The 14357-nt window shown below is 41.3% G+C and overlaps 1 long non-coding RNA gene across 3 annotated transcripts in view; it reads right to left on the minus strand.

Moving 5' to 3' along the window:
- Nucleotides 1-513: 513 nt before the first annotated feature.
- Nucleotides 514-14357, minus strand: part of LOC125964222 (uncharacterized) — a 48919-nt gene continuing 35075 nt past the window's right edge. The window contains exons 1-3 of one of the 3 annotated variants that reach the window (XR_007476990.1): nucleotides 3197-4827; nucleotides 2607-2777; nucleotides 514-2260 (exon numbers count right to left, since the gene is read on the minus strand). This is a non-coding gene — a long non-coding RNA (uncharacterized LOC125964222). Of the gene's footprint in view, nucleotides 2261-2502; nucleotides 2778-3196; nucleotides 4828-14357 lie in introns of those variants that run through there. The other 2 variants (XR_007476991.1, XR_007476989.1) reach the window with 2 other exon arrangements.

Below are 14357 nucleotides of genomic sequence, written 5' to 3' on the forward strand. Positions count from 1 at the left end.
TTATTTTTCTTTTTTTTTTTTTTATGCGGTACGTGGGCCTCTCACTGTTGTGGCCTCTCCCGTTGTGGAGCACAGGCTCCGGATGCGCAGGCTCAGCGGCCATGGCTCACGCGCCCAGCCACTCCGCGGCATGTGGGATCTTCCCGGACCGGGGCACGAACCCGCGTCCCCTGCATCGGCAGGCGGACTCTCAACCACTGCACCACCAGGGAAGACCTCCAATGATTTTTAATAACCAAAATTTACAAGATAAAGACCATATTCTCCATTATGGTTTTAAGTAGGACTCTCCCTCGTAGACAAAACTTCTAGTTTCAGGAAAGCCTCAGCTTAAAAAATGCAGACCTTTTCATCCCTACATAGGTGTCTATTTTATCCTGTTTCCCAAATTCCAGTCACTTGCACACTGAAGACAAATCAATGTTAATTAATAGCTTCCTACTGACATTATAACTTAATATTTTCCAATGTGTTGACTCAGTTTCTTATTAATTTACTAATATTTTCCTTTATTTTTCTTTCAGTTCTATTGAGATATTATTGACATACAGTACTGTAGAAATGGTGGGTGTACAGCATAATGACATATGTTGTAAAAGGATTAGCAAACAATTTAAATTTTAAAAAATTTACTAAATACTTCATATGACAGTTTGGTAGCCTCCATTTAAAACATAAGTTAAATTTACACAATTCATAACATTACATGAGATGGGCTGTGCAATTCTCAATATTATCTGGTGCTCTGAAATTTGTACGTAAACCACAGCTGGGGAAGTGCTAATTCATGAGACAAATTCTGCTCCTTTCTTCTTTCTTTTACTCCAGTAGTCGCCTCTGAGCCCTGTTAGCCTGGAGGCTGAACCTTCCGTGCCTTGGGGCAGGGCGGGTCAGTCCCCTCAGAGGAGACCAGAAGGTCCTCCTGGAGAACGTGGACTGGGACATGGGTCAGTATCACCCAGGTTCCCCTAAGAGGTGAAACATCTGACTTGTAGGAGAAAGCTTCTTAGGAGGATGAAATGAAAGGTGTTCTGAACCTGGAGCCCTCCCCGCATCCCTTGTCCCATCATGAAGACAATTCTGAGGGGTTGGTCTGGAACATGCGTAGATGGTGGATGTTGGGGGACAGTGCAGGCCTGGCTTGGGCTCAGGTGAGGTGAGTTGGGTAGAGGCTGGGAGTCAATGCTTAGCATTGGGGCAGGTGTCCTTATGGTCATTTGGTGTGCCTGTGTGAATCCAAGTCCAGTTGTACTGGGAAGAGGATAAAGGCTGTGGATAATTCCACGGATCAGGTCTCTGAGTATCCTCAGAGGATAAAAGGGACCTGAGTCTTACATTTTTGTGAGGAGGGGGTAGGTAGGAGGGGAAGATCTAGCAAAACAGGATGGAGACCCAGGCAGATCTCTTGCCTGCTGCCTGAGTTTGGAGTCCTGATGACATTTATGTTTGACATTCTCTGGTCTGCACATTGAGTGTACACTTCAGTGCTCTGTGGTTGGTGACATGGTCCAGACCAGATGTCTTGGTGGCAACTGGGGAACGTCATAGGAGAAGCTCCCAGGCCTGTTGGCAATGATGTTTGAGGACTGACCAATGTGCTTCGCTGTAGGTTGTGAGGTTTAACGATATCCTCATCCTTTAACTGGTCCACAAGTTGAGAGCAAAGAGCTCAGTACAGAGCTCTTGATGCTGTGCATGGCAGATGGCCCTCATATCGAGTGTCTTGAGTGATGGATGACCTGTGAAAACAAGTTCCTTGACAAATTTTTTAGTGACTGTGTGCACAGTAATTGGCTTGGAAGGATGTGGGAGAAGACACCACAACTATAAAGTATATTTGAATTGCCTCTCAATCAAGAGAAAAAATAGAAGCAAACAAAAATATCTGGAACCTATGAAACTAAATTTCACTGTAAAAGAAAAATGATCATTTTATATATGAAGAGGCACGCAACCTCAGTGATGGTCAGGGGGAAATAAATTACAAAGCCAATGTAATCATTTTCTTCTCTTATATAGGAAACGTAAAGTGCCTTTGTAGCGTCTCTTGTCAACATCAGTGGAAACAAGCCCTTTGATGTACTCTTGCAGGGAGTATACATGACTAATATCCCTTTTGAGGCAGTTTGTCCCCTCGTTTGCTTCTACACGTTCTGGACTTTAGGGGTTCTGTGGCGCTGATGTCTGTGTGATGATCTGGAAATTTGCTATGTCCTTCCACCTCTGGTCAATCTCCTTCAGGCATTGATAACTTGATTTCCTGAAGTAGAAGAAAAAAGGCAAAAAAAATCATACACACATTGAGACAAGACAGTGGAATAGAAGGATGTGGAGTTCAAAAAGAAAAAGAAAACCAAACCACCAAATAATTCTGTCTCATTACTTCAACCTCACGCTTCGCCCCCAGACAAATCCCAACTCCTGGAAAACCACTCTGCTGAGGGAGCTGTCCTCTGGAGGTGGGGAGACTGTAAGGGAGGAGGCTAGAGGTGGGAAACTCACCAGCAGGAGACCTGGCGACCAGGTAACTTTTCAGAGCTCTTCCAGCCCAGAGAGTCCACCGTCCTTTGGGGGGATGGGGCTTCGTTAGGGGTAGGAGTGCCCACCTGGATCTGGAGACTGTGGTCCCACGCAGATGGGACCAGGCACTACAGGTCCGAGGAGGGCTCAGTTGCTGCACCATCCTTCCCAGGTCCCTCTGTCCCAGGTCAGTCCAGCCTTGGGACCCAAGCCGGCTCATATTCTAGGGGTGGCACGGCAGCCTGGGTCACTGAGGCCTGAGGGGAACACACGAGGCATTGTTTTAAATTTAATTTTTATTTTATATTGCAGTTTACTTGATTTATCATATTGTGTTGTTTTAGGTGCTCAGCAGGTTGATTCAGTTGCACATAGACATATATATGTTCTTTATTCCTATTCTTCTCAATATAGGTTATTAAAGAGTGTGGGGTAGAGTTCCCTGTGCTAAACAGTAGGTCCTTGTTGATGATCAATTTCATACATATTCCGGCATATATGCTAATCCCACCTTCTCATTTGTCCCTTCCTGCTACCTTTCCCCTTTGGTGAACACATGTTTGTTTTCTAAGTCTATGAGCCGGATATTGTTTTATAAATTGATTCCTTTGTATCAGTGTTTGAATTAGACCTGTAAGTGATATCATGTGAGAGTTCTCTTTCCTTTCTGACTTACTTCACTTAGTATGATCACTTCTAAGTCCATCCGTGTTGCTGCAAGTGGCATTATTTCCATTTTTATGGCTGAGCAGTATTCCATTGTCTATATGTACTCCATCTTCTTTGTCCATTCATTGGTCTGTGAACATTTCCTTTGCTTCCATGTCTTGGCCATTGAACATACGGATGCTACGGCCGTTGGGGTACGCAGGTGTTTTCGAATGCTGGTTTTCTCTGGATATCTCCAAAGGAGTGGGACTGCTGGATCACCTGGTCTCTTTATTATTAATTTTTTAAGGAACCTCCATACTGTTGTTTATCGTGGCAGTTACCAGGTTCCATTTCCACCAGCAGCGTAGGCACGTTCCCTTTTCTCCACGCTCTCTCCGGCTCTTATTGTTTGTAGACATTTTGATGATGGCCATTGTGACTGGTCCGAGGTGATACCTCCTTGTAGTTTTTTTTTTGTTTTTTTTTGCGGTACGCGGGCCTCTCACTGCTGCGGCCTCTCCCGTTGCGGAGCACAGGCTCTGGACGCGCAGGCCCAGCGGCCATGGCTCACGGGCCCAGCCGCTCCGCGGCATGTGGGATCTTCCCGGACCGGGGCACGAACCCGTGTCCCCTGCATCGGCAGGCGGACTCTCAACCACTGCGCCACCAGGGAAGCCCCCTCCCTTGTAGTTTTGATATCCTTTTCTCTGATAGGTAGGGCTGCTGAGCACCTTGACTTTTGCTTTTTATTTTCTCTTTTATTCGTGTGTGTAGAAGTTACCTCTTTAAATTGGCTTCTTCACGGTCGTCAGAGTTTTAAATTCTTTTTTCCATTTCCTACCCAAGGACATTTCTTGAGGGCAGGTGTCATTTACAGCCCTCCAGGCTTTGTGAATATGAAGTGCTCATAAGCACTGGTTTTAAAGCTGTCGTTGCGGTATCGGCCACAAGGTGGCAGGATTTCTTCATCCCCAAAGCTGGTTATTCTTGCCACAAGAACCTGAGAGAAAGTTGTATTTCTGGGTGTAAATTCGAGTGGTATGGGGCTGAAAAATCAACCAAGGAGACTTCCCTGGCGGTCCAGTGGTTAACACTCTGATCTTCCAGTATAGGGGTTCAGGTTCAATTTCTGGTCTGGGAAATTGGATTGCCCATGCCACGTGGCCAAAAAAAAAAAAAAAAAAAAAAGAGAAAGAAAAACAACCTAAGGGGTTGCGTCTCATTAATTCTTTGCCCTTACACTTCACCCCCGGGCAAATTCCAACCCCTGGGACACCATACTGCAGAGAGAGCTGTTCGCTGGAGGTGGGGAGACTGTAAGGGAGGAGGCTAGAGGCGGGAAACTCACCAGCAGGAGACCTGGAGACCAGCTGACTTTTCAGAGCTCTTCCAGCCCAGAGAGTCCACCGTCCTCTGGGTGCACTGGGCTTGGTTCAGGGGTAGGAGTGCCCACCTGGATCTGGAGACTGTGGTCCCATGCAGTCGGGACCAGGCACTACAGGTCCAAGGAGGGCTAATTTGCTGCACCATCCTCCCCAGGTCCCTCTGTCCCAGGTCAGTCCATCCTTGGGACCCATGCCGGAGATGTGACACAAGCACAGGTCACCGAGGGCTGAGAGGGACGTAGGAGGCATTTCGTTTTTGAATTTGTTTTATTTTATATTGGAGTAGATTGTTTAACAATGTTGTATTGTTTTAGGTGTTCAGCAAGTTGATTCAGTTTTACATAGAAATATATCTGGTTTTTTTCTGATTCTTTCCCCATATAGTTTATTAAAGACTGTTGGGTAGAGTTTCCTGTGGCATACAGTAGGTCTTTGTTGATTATCAATTTCACATATATTATGGGGAACATGCTATACCTCATTTGTCCCTTTCTACCACCTTTCCACTTTGGTATCCATACTTTTGTTTTCTAGGTCTGTGAGGCTGTTTATGTTTTGTAAATTGGTTCCTTTGTATTAATGTCTGGTTTCCACCTTTAAGTCACATCATGTAATATTTCTCTTTCCTTTCTGACTTACTTCACTTAGTATGATCACCCCTAAGTCCGCCCGTGTTGCTTCAATGGGCATTATTTCATTTTTTTTTTAACGGCTGAGTAACATTCCATGGTCCTGGGTGTATAAACAGCAAAAACCAGAATTTGAAAAACTTTCACCCCAACATTCACTGTAGCACTATTTACAATAGCCAAGACATGGAATCAACCGAAATGTCCATCAACAGATGAATGGATAGAGAAGAACTGGTACATAGACACAACAGAATATTATTCAGCCATAAAAAGGAAGGAAATCATGCCATCTGCAGCAATACGGAGGGAATCTCAGACGATCATACTAAGTGAAGTAAGTCAGACAGAGCAAGACAAATATCATATGATAACCCTTATAGGTGGACTCTAGAAAGTGATACCAGTAAACTAATTTCAAGAGAGAAACAGACTCAAAGTTAGTTATTAGAGACGTGCAAATCAAAACTACAAAGAGGTATCACCTTGCACCAGTTAGAATGGCCATCACCAAAAAGTCTACAAACTGTAAATGCTAGCAAGGGAGTGGAGAAAAGGGAACCCTCCTACACTGTTGGTGAGAATGTAAACAGGTCACAGCCACTAGGGAGAACAGTAGGGCGGTTCCTTAACAAGCTAAAAATAGAGCTACCGTATGATCCGGCAGTCCCACTCCTGGGCGTGTATCAGGAGAAAACCAGAATTTGAAAAACATGCACCCCAACGTTCACTGCCACACTAGTTACAACAGCCAAGGCATGGAAGCAACCAAAATGTCCATCAACAGATGAATCAATAAAGAAGAAGTGGTACATCGAGACAAATGAATATTATTCGCCATAAAAAAAGACTGAAATAATGCCATTAGCAGCAACATGGATAGACCTAGAGATGATCACACTAAGTGAAGCAAGTCATATAGAGACAAAAAAATGTCATATGATATCACTTAGTGGTGGAATCAAATAAGTGATACCAAGGAACTAATTTGTAAAAGAGACACAGATTTAGAAAAACAACTTATGGTTACCAAAGGAGAACGTTGGGGGGAAGGGATAAATTAGGAGGTTGAGATGTACCTAAACACACTAATACAAACGAAACAGCTAATCAACAGGGACCAACTGTATAGTTCAGGGAACTCTACTCGACACTCTTTAATAATCTATTGGGAACAGAGTCCGAAAAAGAATAGATAAATATATATGTATAACTGAATCAACTTGCTGTACACCTACAAATCACAACATTGTAATTAAACTTTACTCCAGGAAAACAACAAAAATTAAATTAAAAAAAAACAAGAAGCGATTATCACAGGCATTTGGGTGTATGCTCTGGTTAATTCCCCTGTAATTTACAACACACAGAGGAGTGCAACTAAGGCTCTGGTTGCCCCAGTAACCAGTGTTGGGCATGAAGAAATCCTTCCACCACGCTGTGGTCATTTTCTTTAACAGCAAGTTACAAACCAGGTCATTTGGGCACTTCATATTCACAAGCACTCCTGGGCTATGAATGACACATACCCTCAAGAAATGTCCTGGGGTAGGTAATTGAAAAAGAAGTCAAAGACGGCAGCCTTTCAAGATGCCAATTTCAATAGGTAAATTTTACTCTCACCATTTAAAAAAAAAAAAAAGCACGTGAAAATTTGTTCAACATAGCTAGCTAATTATTAGAGACACGCAAATCGAAATCTCAACGAGGTATCACCTCGCGCCAGCCAGAATGGCCATCATCAAAAAGTCTACGAACTGTAAATGCTGGCAAGGGTGTGGAGAAAAGGCAAGCCTCCTACACTGTTGGTGGGACTGTAAACTGGTCACAGCCACTGGAGAACAGTATGAAGGTTCCTTAACAAGCTAAAAATAGAGCTAGCATATGATCCGGCAGTCCCACTCCTGGGCGTATACCTGGAGAAAACCAGAATTCGAAAAACATGCACCCCAACGTTCACTGCCACACTAGTTACAACAGCCAAGGCATGGAAGCAACCAAAACGTCCATCGACAGATGAATCAATAAAGAAGTGGTACATAGAGACTACTGAATATTACTCAACCATAAAATAGACTGAAATAATGCCATTTGCAGCAGCATAGTATAATCATCCCTAGGTCCATCTGTGTGAAGTAAGTCAGATAGAGAAAGACAAATATCATATGATATCACTTGTAGGTGGAATCTAAAAATTAATACCAATGAGCTGATTTACAAAAGACAGATCACAGACTTGGAAAACATATTTATGTTTACCAAAGAGGAAAGGTGGGGTAAAGGGATAAATTAGGTGGTTGGGATTAAATATACATACTAAGACATATAAAATAGGTGATCAAAAAGAACTACTGTAGCACAGGGAACTCTGCTCAACATTCTGTAATAATCTATGTGGGATAAGAATTCAAAAATGAATAGACATATGTATATGTAGAACTGAAGAAGTTGATGTTGACCTACAAAGGAACACAACATTGTAAATCAACATTACTCCAACAAAAAATAAAAATTAAATTAAAATTAAAATATAGGTAATGAGACGCAAGCTTTTGGGTGTTTGTTCTGGTATAGTTGACGCTAATTTACAGCCCAGGAACGTGAATCCCACTAAAGCTCTGGTTGCCTGAGTAACCAGAGTTGGTCATGAAGAAATGCTGCCGCCTTGTGGCCGTTTTCCATAACAGCAAGTTAAAAACCAGCGCTTCTGGGCATGTAACACTCACAAGTACTGTGGGGCTGTAAATGAACTTGCCCGGAAGAAATGTCTTGGGGTAGGCAATCAAAAATCAATTCAAAAGAGGACAGACTTTGAAAAAGCCAATTTCAACAGGTAAATATTACTCACACTGTTAAAAAAAAACACGTGCAAAGACGCTAAACATCACTAATTATGAGAGACATGTAAGTCAAAACTACAAGGAGGTATCACATTGCACCTGTCAGAATGGCCATCATCAAAAAGTTTGCAAACAATAAATGCTAGATAGGGAACCTCCTATGCTGTTGGTGGGAATGTAAAGTGGTCACAGCCACTATGGAGGTTCCTTACCAAGCTAAAAATTGAGCTACCTATGATCCGGCAGTCCCACTCCTGGGCATATAGCCAGAGAAAACCAGAATTTGAAAAGACACTTGCTCCCCGACTTTCACTGCAACACTATTTACAATAGCCAAGACATGGAAGCAACCAAAATGTTCATCAACAGATGAATGGCTAAAGAAGAAGTGGCGCATGGGCACAATAGAATATTATTCAGCCATAAAAAAATAATGAAATACTGCCATTTGCAGCAACACGGGTCAACCTAGAGATGATCATACTAAGTGAAGTAAGTCAGAGAAAGACAAATATCATATGATATCACTTATAGGTGGAATCTAGTAAGTGATAAAAAATGAACTAATTTGCAAAAGAGAAGCAGACTTAAAGACTTAGAAAACAAACTTACAGTTAACAAAGCTGACTGGTGGGGGGAAGGAATAAATTAGGAGGTTGGGATTAACATATACACACTAATACAAATCAAATAGATAATCACCAGGGACTAACTGTATAGACCAGGGAACTCTGCTCAACACTCTGTAATATCCTATATGGGTACACAATCTGAAAAAGAATGGATATATGTATATGTATAACTGAATCAACTTGCTGTACACCTACAAAACACAGCATTGTAAATAAACTTTACTCCAATAAAAATAAAAACTAAATACACTGTGGTTCTTGTGCCCCAGGAACCAGAGTTGGGTATGAAGAAATCCTTCCACCTTGTGGCCATTCACTGTAACAGCAAGTTTAAAACCAGTGCTTTTGGGTCCTTTAATAGTCACAAAGACTTCAGGGTTGTAAACGACAGGCGCCCCCAATAAATGTCCTGGGGTAGGTAATGGAAAAACAATTCAAAACAGGGCAGACTTTCAAGAGGCCAATTTCATGAGGTAAATTTTACTCACACTGTTTCTTTTCAAAAAAAGCACATGAAAAGATGCTTAATATCACTAATTATTAGAGACATGCAAATCAAAACTACAATGAGTTATCACCTCCCACCCGTCAGAATGGCCATCATCAAAAAGTCTACAAACAATAAATGCTGCAGAGGACCTGGAGAAAAGGGTACCTTCCTATGCTGTTAGTGGAATGTAACCTGGTAACAGCCACTATCAAGAAGAGTATGAAGGTTCCTTAAAAAACTAAAAATAGAGCTAGTATATGATCTGGTAGTCCCACTCCTGGGCGTATATCGGGAGAAAACCAGAATTCGAAAAGACACATGGTCCCCAACGTTCACTGCAGCACTATTTACAATAGCCAAGACATGGAATCAACCAAAATGTCCATTGACAGATGAATGGCTAAAGAAGTGGGACATACAGACAGCTGAATATTACTCAGCCATAAAGAAAGAATGAAATAATGCCATTTGCAGTAACGTGGATGGAACTAGAGATGATAATACTAAGTAAGTCAGATAGAGAAAGACAAATATCATACGATATCACTTTTATGTGGCATCTAAAAAAATGATAGAAATGAACTAATTTACAAAACAGAAAGAGACTCACAGACTTCAAATATCCTTTAGGGAGAAAATTTTAAAAATCGATTACAGGTCATTAAATGTCAACCTGAAAAAAATAAGCAATAATTAACATTGTAAAGGTATTTATTCTCCTCCAATGAATCTGTACCAGGCATTAGCACACTAAACCTGCAGATCACATCCAGCCCACCATCTTCTTTTGTAAACAAAATTTTATTGAATGGCAAAAAAAGAAACCCACGAGACATCACGTCACACCTGTCAAAATGGCTATTATCCAAAAGTCTACAAATAACAAATGTTATTGAGGATATGGAGAAAAGGGAACCCTAGTACGCTGTTGGTAGGATTGTAAATTGGTACACCCACTATGAAAACAATACAGAGGTCCTGAAAAAACTAAAAGTAGAACTATCATATTTGCCAACAATTACACCGCTGGGTATTTGTCCAAAGAAAATGAAAACACCAATTTGACAGGATACATGCACCCCAATGTTCACAGTAGCATTATTTCCAATTGCCACAATATGGAAGCAAACTAAATGTCTATCAACAGATGAATGGGTAAAGAAGATGTATACACAATAGACTATTACTCAGCCATTAAATAGAATCAAATTCTGCCACTTGCAACAACATGGATGGGCCTAGAATGTATTATATCTAGTAAAATAAGTTAGAGACAAATGCTCTATGTTCTCCCTTGTATGTGGAATCTAAGAAATGCAAGAAAGGAATGTATACAACAAAATAGGAATAGACTCAGAGAATAAATTAGTGGTTACTGGTGGGGAGAGTGAAGGGGGGAGGGAATGATGGTAGTTTGTTTCTCTTAATCCAATACCCCTATGTAGAAAATAAACAAATTAGGATGTATTGTACAACCCAGGGAAACATAGCCGTTATTTTGTAATATCTTTAAATGGAGCATAATCTATACAAATATTAAGTCAATATGTTGTACCCCTGAGACTAATGTAATATTGTAAATCAACTATACTTCAATTTAAAAAATCCATACAGTGGCTGAGTGGATTAAAAAAAGATCAATTATATACTGGGTACAAGAGATTCGTGTGAACTTTAAGGCCATACGTAGGATAAAACTGAATGACTGGAAAAAAGATATTTCATGCAAATGATAATTACCTGACTAGTCTATTATCAGGCAAAAAAGACTTTAAGTCAAACCTCTCACAGAAACAAAGGCTATCATATAATGATAAAGTGATTAATTCATCAAGAAATTATGACAATTATAAATATGTATGTATCCAGCATTGGAGCCTCTAAACATATAAAGAAAATATTAACACATATAAAGGGGAAAATGTGCAGAAATGAAATAATGGTAAGAAATGTCAATACCCAACTTTCAACACTATAGATCATCCGGACAGATTATCAATCAGAAACTTGAACACACACTTGATATCAAGTGAGCCTAACAGACATATATAATACATGCCACTCAACAGCAGCAAAATTTCCATTCTTCTTAAGTACACATAGAACATTTCCTAGGATAGATCAAATGTTAAGCCACAAAAGAAGTCTTCAAAAATCCAAGAAGATTGAAATCGTATCAAGTAACTCTTCCAGCCACAACGGTATGAAGCTGAAATTCAATATTAAGAAGAATAATTGAAAATTCAAGAACACCTGGAAATTGAACATCAAGCTTCTGAAGAGCCAATGCATACAAGAACAAATGAAAAGGGAAATAAAAGACACAAAGCAAACAAAATTGGAAACAAGAATAAATCAAAAGGGAAATAAAAGACATAAAGCAGACAAAATTGGAAACAAGAATAAATCAAAAGGGAAATAAAAGACATAAAGCAAACAAAATTGGAAACACAAAGTACATAAACTTATGGAATACAGAAAAAACTATTCCGTTCAAAGAGTTGTATGTACAGTTATAAATGCATATATTTTTAAAAAGTTCTTGACAGGAGATCAAGATGATAGAGTAGGAAGATACTGAGCTCCCCTCCTCCCACAGACACACCCGAATTACAACTTACACAGAAATTACCTCTGTCATGACCTGAAGACTAGCAGAGAAAATTTTCCACAATTAAAGACATAAAGAGGGAGAAACCACAAGGCGGGTAGGAGGATTGGCAACACAGTCTAGTTAGAGCCCACACCTGCAGCACAGTGACCCACAGTTGAAGATCTCACAACTGCATAGGTCCTCCACAAGGAGGGCAAGGTCTGAGCCCTCCACTAGGCTGCTCAGCCCAGGGTTCCTGCATTGGGAAGGAAAGAACACAGCGGGTCTGGCTTTGAAAACCTGCAGGGCTTACTTTCAGGACAGCTGGAGGCTAAAGGAAACCGAGACTTTGCTCTCATAGGGCACACACAAAATCTCACGTGTTCTCAGTCCCTGGGCAGTGCTGGTGGTTTGAAAGACACCTGGGTCAGACCTACCTGCTCATCTCGGAGAGCTTCTTGGAAAGGCAAGAGGCAGCTGGGACTCTTGCTAGGGACTGAGACATTGGCAGGCAACATTTTAGAGTCTTCCCTCTAACTGATTAGTATCAAAGGCCTGCCCCATCAACCACCATGCCTACAGCACTTCTGCACCACCAGGCCTCACAACCAGACACACTGGGGGCCTACCCTATCTACCTGTGCACCTGGAGCGCCACACAACCACCCATAATGGAGGTGTGCCTTTCCTACCAGCACGCACGGCAATCACATAATGCTGGGCCTCACGTCAGTTTAGGTCAGTGTCCAACACCGCCTCCCAGCTTGTCCACAGTAGTTGGCTCTGCCAGAAGAGAAAGGTGTATGAAGCCCAGAGAGGGGACACCCCTGGAACATGCTCTGCTGGCCACAGGAGAATGTGCTGCTGGGCCCTGTAGGCCATCTCCTGAATAAGGCCACTTCTCCAAGACCAGGAAAGGTAATGAGCTGGAGCTAATGACTAGAAATGCACAGAGAATTAGGAAACATAAGGAAAGAGAGGAGTATGTGACAAATGAAGTAACAAGACACAACATCAGAAAAAGAACTAGATAAAACAGAGATAAGCATTCTACCCCCTCCTCACACACACCAAGAAAAGTGTTCAAGGTAGTGATTCTAAACATGCTCACTCAAGTCAGGAGAAGAATAGATGCACATGGTGAAAACTTCAACAAAGAGTCATAAAATATCAAAAAAAACCAACACCTGAAAAATACAATAACTGAGATTAAAACACACACACACACTCACTGTAGAGGGAAGCAACATTATATAATACAGAAGAAAAGATCAGTGATCTGGAAGACAGAGTAGTGAAAATCACCCAAGCTGAGTAACAAGAAGAAAAAAGAATTAAGACAATAGGTAATGGGACCTCTGAGGCAATATCAAGAATGTTAACATGAGCATTATAGGGGTTCCAGAAAGAAAAGAAGAGAGAAAGGTGCAGAGAACTTATTAGAGGATATAATAACTGATAACTTTCCTAACTGGGGGAAGGAAACAGACATCCAGGTCCAGGAAACACAGAGTACCAAACAAGGTGAAGACAAACAGGTCCACATCAAGACACGTTATAGTTAAAGTATTAGAAATTAAAGATAAAGAGAGATCATAGAAGCAGTGAAATAAAAGCAACTAGTTATGTGCAAGGTATTCCTGTAAGACTAGCTGCTGACTTTTCAGCACACTTTGCAGACCAGGAAGGAATGACAGGATATATTCAATGGGCTAAAAGGAAAAAAGCCTACAAAAAGAATACTCTACCAGCAAGATTACAATTCAGAATTGAAGGAGCGATCACGAGTTTCCTATACCTGGGACTTCTCTGGTGGCGCAGTGGTTAAGAATCCACCTGCCAATGCAGGGGACACAGGTTTGATCCCTGGTCCTGGAAGATTCCACATGCCACGGAGCAACTAAGCCAGTGCACCACAACTACTGAGCCCGCGCTCTAGAGCCCACGAGCCACAACTACTGAGGCTGTGCACCACAACTACTGACGCCTGCGTGCCACAACTACTGAAGCCCACGCGCCTAGGACCCGTGCTCCACAACAAAAGAAGCCAGCGCAATGAGAAGCCCGTGCACCGCAACGAAGAGTAACCACACTCGCTGCAACTAGAGAAAGCCCGCGCACAGCAACGAAGACCCAAGGCAGCCATAAATAAATAAATATTTTTTTAAAAAAAGGTTTCCCAGACTAGCAAAAGCTAAATGAGTTCATCACTAATAAAGCAGCCTTATAAGAAATGTTGGAGGAATTTACTTAAGCTTAAAAGAAGTGTCACTAATTAGTAACAAGAAAACACACAAAAGTAAAAATCTCACTGAAAACGTATACATATAGTAAGGGTAGTAGATCAAACACTTATTAAGCTTCTGTAAAGAATTAAAGACAGAAGTAGTATTTTTTTTTAAAGAGAGAGGGTCCAAATAAATCAGCAATGAAAGAGATGAAGTTACAAGAGACACCACAGAAATACAAAGTATCGTGAGATTACTACAAACAATTATACACCAATGAATTGGACAACCTAGAAGAAGTGGATAAATTCCCAGAAACATCAATCTTCCAAGACTGAATCAGGAATAAATAAAAAATCTAAACATAGCAATTACTAGAAATGAAATTG

This window comes from Orcinus orca, chromosome 4 (assembly GCF_937001465.1).
Source record: "Orcinus orca chromosome 4, mOrcOrc1.1, whole genome shotgun sequence".
Taxonomy (NCBI): domain Eukaryota; kingdom Metazoa; phylum Chordata; class Mammalia; order Artiodactyla; family Delphinidae; genus Orcinus; species Orcinus orca.